The 14,448-nt window shown below is 37.1% G+C and overlaps 1 protein-coding gene across 2 annotated transcripts in view; it reads right to left on the reverse strand.

The window, feature by feature from the left end:
* Positions 1-14,448, reverse strand: part of ZFPM2 (zinc finger protein, FOG family member 2) — a 313,640-nt gene that overhangs the window by 160,132 nt on the left and 139,060 nt on the right. The gene's annotated exons all lie outside the window — the stretch shown is intronic.

A 14,448-nucleotide genomic window follows, 5' to 3' on the forward strand; every position in this document is an offset into this window, starting at 1 on the left:
AAATATTTGAGACACATAGTATGGGCTAATCAATTTTGGTAAAAGATAATGCTGTTAGTGCTGTGGGCTGTTTCTCTTATCTTGTTGATGTAGCATACTTTTAAAGTCTGTGATTACTCAAAGACTTATGATAGCTGCACTGTAAAAGAAGCCCCAAGTCATGACTCACTGCTACAGCAACAAAACATCCCATGGCTTTTAAGATATTAGGCCACCTTGGTGGATACAAAACCAGAACGAAAGTACTAAATTTAGATTCTTTTTTCCTTATATAAACATAYTGTTTTAGGGATGCCACATAGGGACATCGGAGGTAGAGAGGTCACTTTAAATTCTTCTTCTACAGAAAAATGATGATAATTTAAAAAAAAAATCCAGAAAATATGCAGCATGCTGCAGAACCCAACAAGCTTTTGGCCCTTAACAGGACTTGACCATAGTTCAAATACCAGAAGAATTCAACTGTAAATGGTATTTTTGAATACAATAATTCTGGCTTTCATCCATCTGCCCACATTCTGGAATAAGAAACAAGGGAGTCAATATCTGAAGGTGAATGATGAACAGAGTTTTGCAGGAGAAAGAGTGAACTACTTTGTTAAGAAATAAGTTTATCCAGATTTATAAATGTTTAACATTTCTAAGCAAATCACTGATAGCTTTGACAGCAGCTTTTCATCAGGAACAGCTTTCTAAGTGGAGCCAGTTAAGAAAAAGAACGAGAAAGCCCTTCCTCTGCTATAATTAGAGATTGGTTACTTGACATCATAGGGCTCTACCTATTTCCACTAGCTAATGGCTCCTCTTTGTGTATTTTCTATGCAGAGCCACTTAGCTCTTTCAATGAGTATTTTTTTATGGCAGAGATATGGTATATGTTGCAGTTTCAAAGAAAGACTGCCCTGAAGTCAGATTGAGTGAGTGAAAAGCACTTTCAGAAGTTCATAAGCATTGCCAAGCCCAAATCCCAAGGTCTGCTTCCCTTGCTGCATGCACAGGAAGAATCAGAGATTAATATTTGACTGGTGATCATCTCTGCTACAGCTATCTAGTGCAGGTACTTTTGCACACAACAGTTCAATGCAGAGAACTATCCCATTTATACTTCCATGATACTTAACAAGGTAGTTCTCATATAAAATGATTGTACACTTGCTTGGCAGACATAAGCTGCATTATTGAGATACCTCGTCTAAATTCTCCCTCAATTTTCAAGTCTCTGAGACATAACACACACTAAACTACAGTTTTGAACATAAACTTGAAATACGACATTCTCTATTCAAGTACTCCAGTCAAACCCTGATAAATCAGGCTGGCCATGCAGTGATCTTATCCTTTCTGACTCTTTAATAAATCGAACCTTGTAAGTTCACGCTGTTGGAAGTTGTCACTAAATGAAATTGTGACCTTATCCGATGCGTGAACTTATCCTGCTGACAACTACATTTATTGTGAGGATAAGAATGAAAAAAAAAGAAAAGACTTTTGATAATTGTGATCTTAGCCATATGTAACTCTAACAGATGGGATCTTTTTGATGTTCCATTAATGATGTGCCTATGATGAGCCTCTACACACACACACACTCACACACACAAAGTAGAAATGTTCTTCATAGGTAAGTGGTAGGGGCACTGGCAGGCAGTATTAAAATTGCACAAAGAGGTACTGGCTGACAGCAGTGAATCAGAAGCTATTAGCCTAACACAAAGAGCTTTGAATTAGCTTGTAATTGCACTGGAAAAGATAACATAATGGAGGTGGCAAAACAGAAACATTTCCTTTCCAGAGGATTCATTCAATAGCYGAAAACTCTAAAACAAGTAACGGAGTTTGATGCAGTAACTCAAAACATGCTAAGCTATGGCGCTTCTTGATGAATGAACGCTTGCTGCTTCCAGCAGCAACTGCAAAGCTGCCGCCACTACGGTGGAAGAATAGTGGTTAACAGGGCAGCTCATACAGCTGTGCTACGAAAATGGCCAATTACCTAACCTTAGCGTGTCGTCTGTCACACGGATTTAACACACTGCATTACCTAATCCAGCCTGTGAATGAACGTGAGCTCACACCCCTCCACTGCGGATAGCGCTCTACCCACCCTGCAGCGCACTGCCTCCGGAGTGAGAAGACTTGGCAGATGCCAGGGCAAAATCTGTTCTGCAGCACTGCACGCCTGCTCTGGGATACAAATGCCTACTATAGTCATCTTATTGGAAAAACACACACATATGAGACATGATCACAGTGGTGTTCATGCAGTAATGGACTAATTTACAATCAAGTTTCAAAAGAAATTTTAGAATATATTTTGCAATGAAGATTGTATTTACAGTGCTTTTGGTACAAACATATAACGAAGGTTGCTCAGAAGCAAYGGCAAAATTGAATTTTGCTGCCCAAAAAGGAGAAAATAGGGCCAGGCCATCCATAAGACGAGAAGGATGGTAGGAGGAGTAAACTGGAGACTGAAAGCTCTGTAGAGTCACCCTGGACAGAGGGCTGCTATTCTGCTGCCACTGAGCAGAAGTGGCGGAGGAAGYGACAGAGCCACCTCCTTCCTTTCTCTGAGGWAGGTGCCACCCTCCACAACAATCTYCCTGGTCCCATCACTCCTAAGCAGTAAGGTCAACCTGGCCGTGAGTAAAATAGACACAAAGATGACTCACAACTATTTATTGCTCTGGGCAACTTTTCTCCTTTGCCTACCCTTAGAATCAGGTCCAGATGACAAACACAAAGCTGGAGAAGCTGCCACATGCTGCTTCACCCCCAGCTGAACTTGCTAGCTTTGTTGCACCTTGCCGATGCTCCCACAGTGCATCCGCGAACTCTAGGTAAGAAAGACCAATAAAAAGGCTTCTCCCTTTTCTGTATCAAAAATCATGATACTCCCTGCCTCTCTTTAGTGCCCCCAAAGTCAGAAGCACAGCTTATCTTTCCTACCTGCTACTAGTTCTGCCAATGGCAGAATCCAGGTGCTAGCTTTTCCTTCGACAACGCTGTCCTACCACAGGCAATAAAGGGAGGGAAAGCACCTTCTCAAAGCGAGAGAAAGACTGCACAAAGATTTTCACACACACACACACACAAAAAGACCACGGGTTGGGGTAGGGGAAGGCAAGAGAGCAAGAGTCTGGAGAAGGAGTCATTTGACAATCCAAGTTGGGTCTGACTGTGATACAAAGACACATCCTGGGAAATGGGAATGGAAGATAATCAGGAAAAGAGGGAGAGAGAAAGTTCCCAGGAGTGAAAGAAAACATGTATACTCCCAAGTCTGAAACAGAAGGACAAAAAAAAAACATATCTTTTTCATCAAGACATGCATGTTGTTATATGTGCTTAATGTAAGCTAAACCACMCAAAAAAATCCCCAAACTTATTGTAGTATTTTCTTGAGTAACTGAACCCTGGCTAAAYTGAACACTTAAAAGTATGTCTACACTGCACTCAGTGATGTGATTTCACTTCACATCTGGTCCATACTATTCACTACTTCCAAGTAGCCAGATTATCATGTGAAACTTTCCTGAAAGAGAAGTTCTTAACCTGCATTTTGTTTTCATTAAGCTCCAGCTAACACTACTACACTGATAYGGTGTAGTACATCTAGTGTGTCTAGATGCAAGCCTGTTTAATGTGGCTTCAGGTACACGTACAAAAGATGATCCAGATTCCTGRCTGTAGTGCAGACGTAACTTCAGTGACGTGAAGGTGTATTATGTCTCACAACACAGGCACAGTTTCTAAAGACCATAGTTTCAACAGAAGCATATGCAACTGACACTTCAAAAATTCAAAGTTGCATTGTTTATAAAGTTGACTCATCTTCATTTACTTACATAAAATGAACATAAAGGGAACAATTTTACATTTCGATAGTGCCTCACATTCCTGTAATTTGCAAACTAGTTTTTGACTGATCTCCCACGCTCTCTGTTCTTTGTACGTTATATGACTCCCTAGACCATCAGATGTTCTAGGCATCTAAAACACAGTTGGAGAGGCAAAATTAAATAACAGAAAACCATCAAACCCAAGAATCTAGAGAACTTGATAGAAAAACAAGATTTCATCTCAAGTTAAAAGAGCATAGCCCTACAGTGCTGAAAACATCTGTATCAGTTTAAAATCAAAATACAGCCTCTACATCCTTTACAAAAAAAAAATCTTCCCAATTATCTTAAAAACCTGTGAAAGACATATACCAATTTACATCTACTATGCATCCAACTTTAATGACTTCATTGACTACGACACAGGCATGCAGCGCATGGTGCACGAACCCAACATAACGAGGTAACTCAAACAGCAATCTATTTAAATGATTTTAACATGCTCAGGTTTCTTCAGCTCTGGACACAAATACATGAAAATTAAAACTTAAGTTTTCAATGAAAGTCAAGACAGGCCATCATGGTGAAGTCCTGATCCTGTGATGAAATCAGAAGTAACCAAACCTTTAGTTTTGAGTTTGCTTACTACCAGAGCAATTTTCACCTCCATTTACACAGCCTAAATCTTATATAAGAAGCAAAAATTATTATTTTGGGATTTCTGAATAATTTTCGGTATCATTGTCCAAAAGGTGTGTTACTATGCATTCAGGAAAAAATAAAGTAGGAATATTTACAAAAATATGAAAAAAAAATCCCCCAAATCAGAAAGGAATTCATACAGCTGAAGTGTAGCTGTACCCCCTACAGTTTCCTTTGAGAGGAATAACATAAACTCCATTCTTACATGGATATTCCATACTGGCAGAAAAGATTCCCAATTATATTATAACACTGTGCAGACCCAGTGGGTTGAGTAGCTACTTTATGCCAGTCACATGTAGCTTGCACAGCTTTGCTCCCTCCCTCTCTCCATCACAAATAAACATGATACAGAAATGCCAGACTTGGCAACAGCAGGCTGATGGTATTACTGAAGAGGGTTTTCTTGATAAGATCATCATCTGCTTCTGGACTCTTGGGTTTGCTCCTTTCCTCAGCAGAGGAACAGCCGCCCCTGATAAATGTCCCTTTGTGTGCGGGTTCTCCCCTGATACATGCAAAGACATTTCATCCCTGAGTCTGTTTGGTTTTTCAATTGCTTTATATGGCTAAAATACAATAAGAAGTGTATGGAGCATTGTATGCAAAATAATAGAAAGCGCAGAGAATTAAAAATAAAGCTTATGTAACTCAGACTCAAGCCTTTCCTGAGACAGAAGCTATTCTGCAGAGGGAAAATTAAGCACTTCATCATCGCCTACATAAATCTTTCTCTAGGACTTCTTGGAATCCTTTTAGAAGAAAGATGCTACTGTTTTCTTTTAGATCTGGATAATATTATTTATAAATAAAACATTTAAATAAAATGTAATTAATAAGTGTTTTCATGTTTAGACAATATTGTTGGATTTCTCTTTCACCTGCAAAAGGYGACAAGCATCAAGGCAGCCTGTGTTGTTAGTGAATGCAGCAAGCAACTAAAGTTAACTTTTAATATTAAGACAACTGTATTAATATTAACATTGTGAAATGTATTAAATAAACAAATATGTTTTGGAAAGTATTCTTATTAAGTCTGAAAGCAAGAGCRGTGAGATCATCTGTGAGTGTATGTGTGGTGTCTTCTCAGTTTACGGTACTTATGCTTAGAGATAGAAGGATCTATTTTCATCTCTCACTTGTGTAACAGCAGATGCAGTTATTTGCTTGCTACCAGATATGCATGCTCAGAGCTATGAATCTACCACTTGGATGCTGATTTCTAGCTCAGARTACGCAAGCCAGACTCCCCAAATGTCTTACAAAATAAGCAGATGCTTTAATATGATTTCCCTATTTCCTTTCAATATAGGAGAAGAGAACCAAGAAAAAATAAAAATCTTGACAAAGACTCAAATTTATCAGTGTTTAGTATGATCATCCGAAAGATCTAGTTGCTGTTGAGATTAGGGAGGAAAAAGGGGGACTAGGACAAAAGGAGATTGAACGCCACGTTCCAGTGTATGCATGCATGTATAGYTCCATCCATTATAATTATAACTTATATGAAAAGTAAAATTATTATAAATAGAGATAAATGTAGTATAGCTATAATGTACAATATCAAGATTCAAATTAATCATTTCTTTTCACTTGCTGGGGATGGCCATGCATAACAGACACATGGCTCTGCACTGCTCCAGCACTCATGAGTTATGTGCTTATCTACATCTTCCGTGATCAAGTACCGGCAATGACCAACACAGCTTTTCACCGCTGCTGCAGAGGAAGAGAGAACGGCTACTGTCCTTGGCCGTGTACCCTAGTACCCTCACTTGCTTCTTCAGTGTCTCAGTTTGGACCATCACAGTGAATTGCACATGCTGCTATATCTTAACATAGCCAAGAGTTTGAAGCTAGTATAAGGAATGATGCCCATTTATAAGGCAGACTATGTAACTATGAGCGAAATAAACCCCTGAACAGAGACTGAGCACAAGTCCTGTGCACTACTTAAATCCTACTCTGAGGCTTACATAAGACTTAAGTAGAATATTGGCCTTGAGGCAGCCCTCTGTACAGGAATGATCTTGACCTTCACACGAGTAAGTCCCAACGGCGTCACGTGAGCGAAGTAGCAAAGTGTATGAAAAATTATTTTGCCTTACAGCCTTCCCTTTTAGCAGTGCAGACTCTCCAAACGCCCCCCAGCTGCAGTGACTGGGGAGAAGCTCTGGCTGGCACAAGCGGCATGTCCCAGGGCAGGAGCACAGAGACGGCACCACGTTATCCCCCTGGAGCTAGATCATGAGCAGTCATATCTACCTCTCCATAGTGGTCCTTGCATACTCGCAAAGCACCGGAAATTGGAGCAAATTAAGGAAGAAAGAAAAGAAGTCCCAAACCTCTACGCCTCGGTTCACCTATATGAGGAAAGACTTCATCAGCACCCTGCAAAGCTCTGGGAAGCAATTTAGGCTCTCCAGTGAAAGGTACTGAAGAGTGTTTTCAAACAATGTGGTGGTTTCGAACATGGAAGGCTTCTATATTTTAGTTCTCCCTAGTACATTTTCACACACTTTAAAAAAAAGCCTTCTCTTCATATTTAAGCTGTTGTATCATCATTTTATCTAAACAGCAAATTTAAAAAAAATCAAATTCCTATGAGAATTCATTCATTATCTCAGTAATATACTGTTRCTTGTTAGTGAAGTTAATTATAGAAATCTCTCTGGTTACAAAATGTCACACTAACTACTCAGTATTCACTGAGCTCTAGCTGGATAATCAAAGCTTTGAGTCTATTTTTACAATGGTTGGTTTAAATTGGTATTCTGTGATAACTAACCTTACGAAAAAAAAGGCTTACAGAAAGTTGGAAAAGTTTCATTTCCAGAGCTGCAAAAGAAGAACACTATGACATTTTCATTCATGAGATGACCAAGGCATCAGCTACAGAGACTAGTTTATTTGACTGCCTGGAGAACTATGTTTCTAATTCTTTTATCTAAAATCATTTATATATTTTTTGTTGTATATCATCTGTAATAAATATAAAAGAAAGGATAGACAGTCTAGCATTTTAGCTGTTAAAAGTATTCCATTAAGCAGTGACAACTGCAGTGATGTGATATTAACAAGATTTATAATTTTGGAGAAACTAGTGTTGAGGCTTTTTGCACCTCTGCATTATATCAGATGAATAAGTCAGTCCCATTTGCAAATAATTTTGAATTTAAGAGTGCCACTGTATTTTCCCCAGGAAATAAATAGTTTATAGAAGACAGTATGCATTTTCATAATCAATGCCTTTGAAATTATCTTTTGGAATCAGCTTTATAGTGCTTTAAAWATATGAATCAAGAAGTGTATAAAATATGTAAAATATTTTTATCATCTCTATTTTCTGATGGGGAAGTGAGATATATAGAAGTTAACGCCAATATCTTCATATTCAAAGATCTAAAGTATCTATATTCCTTTGGGGTCTTGGTCTAACTCTTATAGCCTTGATTTTACCTCTGCAGCCAGTGACTGAAAACAAGTCCAAATCCTCTGTGGCCTTAATGAAAAATTTATCCTAAATGAGAAGTTCAGGGTCTCACAGTGAGCTGATGCTGGCAATAGAATAGAAGTCCTAACTTCCTCTAGCAGTTRCAATCATTGCTTCTGAAAATTTCACAGAATTCATATATAAAACTTGTTATTCTGAAGAAGTAGGAAAGTATTTCTGGCAAGGCACAGCCATTAAATAGGCAATGTCAACACAGATCAAAGGAATTACAAGTCAAAATATATCTGGGCTACAGAATTATTTTGTCTTTGAAGCATTAAAACTGTCCCTGTACTATGATATTTAAAAATAATAATGTCAGTTTACAGCAGCTTATTATCTTTTAATAGTAAAGTACTACAAGAATATAGGAACAGAAGTCTAGACTGTTCCTGAGTACGAAGTATATTGAGTAGTAGTAGTAAAGCACACAGCAAGCTAACAGTGAAAAGGCTGTAGGCTGACATCCTTCATTTCCTTACTGATAAAATTGGTATCTTCCAAAATAAAACAAAACAACTCCCCTAAAAAAATCTGTTCTTCCTCTCTCACCAAAAAATTACATACATCAACCCAAAAATCTCAAGTGAAGAGAAAAATCTTCATTTTAGCCACAACAACTTTAATGTAGAGATACTTTTCAACTTAACAATCCCCTTCCGAAAAGCACAGACAATTTCATAGAGTCATAGAATGGTAAGTACTCAGGGAAGTACGGTTTTACGGGTGGTAGGTGCTCTACTATTTTTCCCATATTTTTAATCTCATTTAACAATGTATATTAAAAGGGTATATAATATATTAACTTAAAAGGATAAAACAATCTAGACAAAAAAATCCCACTTTTATATATCCAAGGGTGTAATTAAYTATTTCAAAATCCAGCCTTCAAGTATCAGAAAATGCTCGAACTTCRGTAAAGCCTCCGTAAGCCCTGAACCACTCTGATGACAAGATTTTATCATAAATGCCTGATTTCTACCGTCTTCTGTCCCCCTAGACACTAGTTCCTTGTCCAGACAATCTGCCACTTCCCATCTCCCTCTTGCCTAAGTGACTCACTGTTGCATTCATATGAACGGCAAGCACTGAGTCACCTCAAGTTCCCAGTGATTGCCTCCCACAATATCCAAATGTAGAGGTCAGGAAAGCAGTAAGAATAAGGTACGTATGCTTCCCTTCTCACAGCCGGTTCCTAGACTTCTGTCTTTCCCTATCAATCAGAGGCCATTTGCCAATCAAGCCTAATTCCTCCCTTCAGCTTCTCCAAATCTGCTTCCTACTGCCATCAATTGCAATCCAGCAGCACAGACTTTTGACAAATACCTACATTTTGTCCCAGTCATCAGATATCATCTTGAGTCCAAATTGTCTATTTCCTTGACTGTACCTAAGCACAGGAGCATGGTGCCCCACAGCAGACTAATTTATTCAGCAGAAAAACTGTTTGTGACTCAGTGTGAACATACCTAACACACAGGGTAGATTTAACAATAACTGTGGTACTAGCATCTTTCTTACTATATATTTTTATTACAGTGTTTATTGCAGCTGTGCAAACTCTATACTTCATGCACTCAATGGATATTTCAAAAGATCTTATCTTCTAGTCYGCAGACAGAATCTCCTCAATGACCTCTTCCTCCAAACACTAGTAGACAGGACAGCTATTAAATGAATGATTTTCTACAATAGTACAACATCTAAGTGTGAAAGCAGATTTCCACAAAGAGAACATCACAGCATTCYAGTGCTAAGTGATGAAGAAGTAATAGCAATGTCACACTTCTCATTTGGAAATAAAAAATTCAAAYTTTTATCATGAGTAGAAGCTTAATAAAATGTAGGAAAATGTTTATTTTCACTATTTAATCAGGTGCCCTTCTTCAAATACACATTTCCCTCTTCTCAAGTCTTTCTTCAGAACAGATAGATGCTTTCAAGTCTCTTCTCAAAACCACAAAAAGATTCCTAAACTATCTCCAAGTAACACTAGCAAACTCTGAGGCGCTGTGCCTGAATTGGCCTGCAGTCTCCTAGAAGGCAGGGGTCAGATTTCACCTGCTTCTAAAACCACCAACCACTTTGCCTGCATCAGATAAATAATAATACAACTGAAATAAACTAAGGATATGTCTAATAGCAAGAATAAATGAAGACTAAACCCCCCCCCCCCCCAAAAAAAAAAAAAAAAAAAAAGCTGGGATGATTTCTTGATGATAGCAGAGAAGCTAAAAATATGGTGATTCAGGGAAATGATTAAACAGTGGATTTCATATTGTATGTCCCTCTTAAGCTGAAACTAGAAAGCATGTGGACTAAAAGCAGCATGTGCCTTTCAAATTACTGTAGAAGCATTAAGGTCATAACAGAGCAAAAGGGAATTCCATGTCCATAAACTTTATACTGATTTAAAAAGGATAAAGAAGAAAACACTAATAACATAACGAATAATTTTAAACTGCATGTATGTAAGTTTTATACTCTTTTCACCCCTTTTGCAAGCAAATATTATATATGTTAGTGCTCTAAATAAAAAGATCATTTATGAAAAAAGTAAATCAGAGCTATGGTTGAGTTGTACATTAACACCTTCATTTACGCATGCACATACACACATAAAAATATATGTATAAAAGTAAATAAATACTTGCACACAGCTTATAAAGTCTTTAACTCTGCCAGAAATGACCATAGCATGCTTAAATACTTTCCATAGGCTTATGCTGTTTTTTCCTTCAGATGTCCAATAAAAAAAAAACCTAGAAATTGTTTTATGAAATTAGAGACAGACAGATATTCAAAAGACAGTACCTAAAAAACACCTATAAATCCATAACTCAAACTTTTGCTCTCTACCACATAGTACCTTTTCACACATATCACAATAAACAGATCTAAGAAATTATCAAATAAATGAGATACGTATGCATTTTAGAGAAGATCCAGTCTTGCAGCAAACATGCTAGCTATRATCTTGAAAGATCTGGGCTTGTTCAGTTGGATCTAAGCCTAACTCCCATGGAGCTTCCAAAATCACTCGCAATCTCTGTTACTCTGGAGTAATAATACTTCCTTCCTCTCACATTTTACTGACCTGGCTTTTTAGACAGCAAGTAACCCAGAGAGACTGTGGAGACTGAAATTGTATGTGTATGTGTGTGTGTATATGTATATATGTTTATACATATACATATATACATATACACACACACATATATATGTAACCACACACACACACAAGTATCTAGGACAAAAGAAACTTTGAGTCAATAGAAACCAAGAGTTTCTTAGGTGATCTAGTAACACATACAGCAAAGCATATTACATCCTAGCATTCTGGAAGGGACACCCTTTTCRAGTACGTTGCACCTCTTTTGTTTCTAGAAAGCAGGCTGGCAATGGGGAGTTGATCATGTTTCTGATATTCACATCATTTTTGAGTATAGTTAAACAGAGCTCAGCTGCTGTATCCTCTGAATAAAGTAAAAAGATAGACAGGAAGAGAAGACTACTTTAATATACATTATTTGAAGTCTGAGGTTATTGCTTTCATTTAATTTTAGAATTTATCTAAATTATTATTTCATTACATGTTTTTACTCTTGAAGTAATGAGTATGACAAAAAGTTATGATAGAAAATTTATGTAGAAGAATACTTATATACTTTTTTATCACTTAGATATACTCACAAAATGACAAATGATATTATTTGAAATATTAAGAAGTGCAATTGTTCCAAAACATTACATGCAACATAAAGAAGAAAATCTTTCACTCCACAGAACATTTATCACCTGCCACTGAAACATACATAAATCTCATTTTCTAATTTGTTGTTTTCCAGCTACAAATATTTTGACCATAGAAAAATTATCTCCATTTGAATGGCAGCCCACTTATTGATGTCATTCCAGGACAAATATGTCACCTATTTTGCATCCCAGGATAGATTCTTCAGTGACCCCATTCAGTTTTAAAATCATGTACCACTCTTTGACTTTTTTCACAATGATCCATTTAGACTTCTGACAACAAAACAGTAACGGTGCATGCCATAAAATTACTGCTGTTCTTTGTTGTCATGACCAAATGTAATTGGTAATGTAATTCTTACATGACCTGTAAGAACAAATCAATGTATACACTTAGTAACGAGTATAATGACAGAAGGAAGAGGCATGCAAATCAATATTAAGACTGAGTATAAGCCTTAGGTTTGTCAGTCATTTCTAGTAGCTGTTTATATTTTGCACATTCATGTAGCCCTTGGAAAAATAGAAGTATTTTATTTGTAACCAGCAACATAGAACATATAATTATCATATCAACTATATATCTTCTGTACCCATAAAGCCTTAAGCATTTTCATGGAGAAACAGAGGTATCACGTTTCGCCTGTCCTAAGCCAAGATAGCTTGGTATAAATAGTGCAGAATTTAAAAGCACTATACAGTAAAGATACCAGTGCCTGACAAAACCATTATTTCACTGAGAGGTATGATACTTTTCTCAGAAAGGCAATAAAAAGTAAATTCCACCCTGCACTGTACATAAAGAACAGTTAAAATGAAAAATTTGTTGTGTGACATCCTATGTTGTTAACAATATAGGCAGATCAAGATAAGTGGGTGGATTTGGATCATCATCAGACGACACAAGGCCATATTTGCTAGTCTATTATGTCATGCTGCTTGAATTCACTAACCCAAGAGTGCAATAACTTTTTGTGACATGATGGAGAAGTTACATTTTATACAAACTCTAAACGCACAGGCAAGATAAATGAATTAAAACCAGCAACCATACTGTTTCTTTAAAATGCTGTTGAGTAATATGGCATATGGATAATTCTGAAGTCTAAAGCATACAAACTGTTCAGAAAATAGTTCCAAGCAATGGAAAGCAAACTGTGATTGCCAGATGATTTATATCAAATCAGTCCCTACCTGTATAAACCAAAACACTCAAAACAGTAAGAAAATATGAATAGAAAAATAACATYTAAGAGATTTTTTGAAAAGTGAAAAGTGATCAAAGCACCAAAATCACGTAAACTGTGAAAGTGACAATCACAGACAATTGATAGATGACTCCAAATGCTGTCCCCTTCTCAAAATGCCACAGCCGTTTGGAAGGGCCACAGCATTTTAGGAGCAATGGTTGTTCGTATTTCTTTTCAACTATTCCTATTCAAAACATAGGTAGATTTAAAAAAAACAAATYTATCACAGAATAATTTTAAGAGAAAATGGTGGCAAGGTTGTCAGAAAATTCTACAGTTCCTACCAAAACTTTTCACCTGTTTCTATATGACCAACACATTATGCATACCGGTTGCTTTGACATAATTTCATTTAACTCTAATCATAAAAATATACACGCTTTTGCACTTTTAAACCTATGCTTTAACAATATGCTAATTATACAGTTCAGATGATCTGGAAAGAAATCCATTTGCACTGATGATATAAGGGAGTGACAGTACCATTTACATTAGGAAATGTTTTCTCATTTTTCTCAAAAATTGGTTTGCACTCATCCGGAGAAATCTAAATTCGTCCAACAGGCATCCCTCCCTACTTCTCCATGGTTACTAAATAACATGACAATCTGAATGACGAACAAGAAGCACATAAGAATGGGTTACAAAAACACCTCTGGACACAGGCAGACAGGCAGCCATCATTTTCTTTTATAATCTGATTAAATAGACTGTTACTGTATACAAAATATCAAAATGCTAGTAGTATATAGTTCTCTGTGTGAGATTATTCCACACATTTTGAATCAGCTACTTCAAATTCTCTAAATTAGCCGCAGAGGTCGTTGCCCAGTCTACATTCCTTACGTTGAGAAGAGAAAGTTTTCCCTTTCATTTTTGGCTTCGTTCGCACTCCTTGGGTTTACTACAGTTTTAGCAGTAATATTCCACAGTGTGTTTTTAACATACATTTTGCCACGTTAATACCAACCTTTACAGAATAGTCAGAGCTTGAAAAAAAAGCACGATCAGTTCACAGTGACTCCTTGCAGTGTTCAAACGATACAAGCTGCATTCGCTGGGACATGGCCCAGGGAGAATTCCTCTGCCAAGCACTCTGCTCTCTGCTATTCCTAAACAACAAGCACCTAACTTTGAGGACTAAAGATAGTGTTTCCCAATTTGTTTTGGAACATATAGCTCTACACATATCTACACCATCGTGTGAATGGGGTCATAGTATTTGACGTACTATTAAACCTGTAACTATGCATAGCAGAGACAAACATGATGCTTTCTAATGCCGTGTCACGGATAAGAGTGTTTTCTGAGACATCACATGGCCTAAAATGTTTGGCATCAAGAACTGTAGATCCAAAACTTTTCAAGATTACTGAAAATAATGGACAAAACRATGGAAAAAGAT

The sequence above is a fragment of the Rhea americana genome, unplaced genomic scaffold (genome assembly GCF_003343005.1).
Source record: "Rhea americana isolate MKP2758 unplaced genomic scaffold, rheAme1 scaffold_46, whole genome shotgun sequence".
Classification (NCBI taxonomy): domain Eukaryota; kingdom Metazoa; phylum Chordata; class Aves; order Rheiformes; family Rheidae; genus Rhea; species Rhea americana.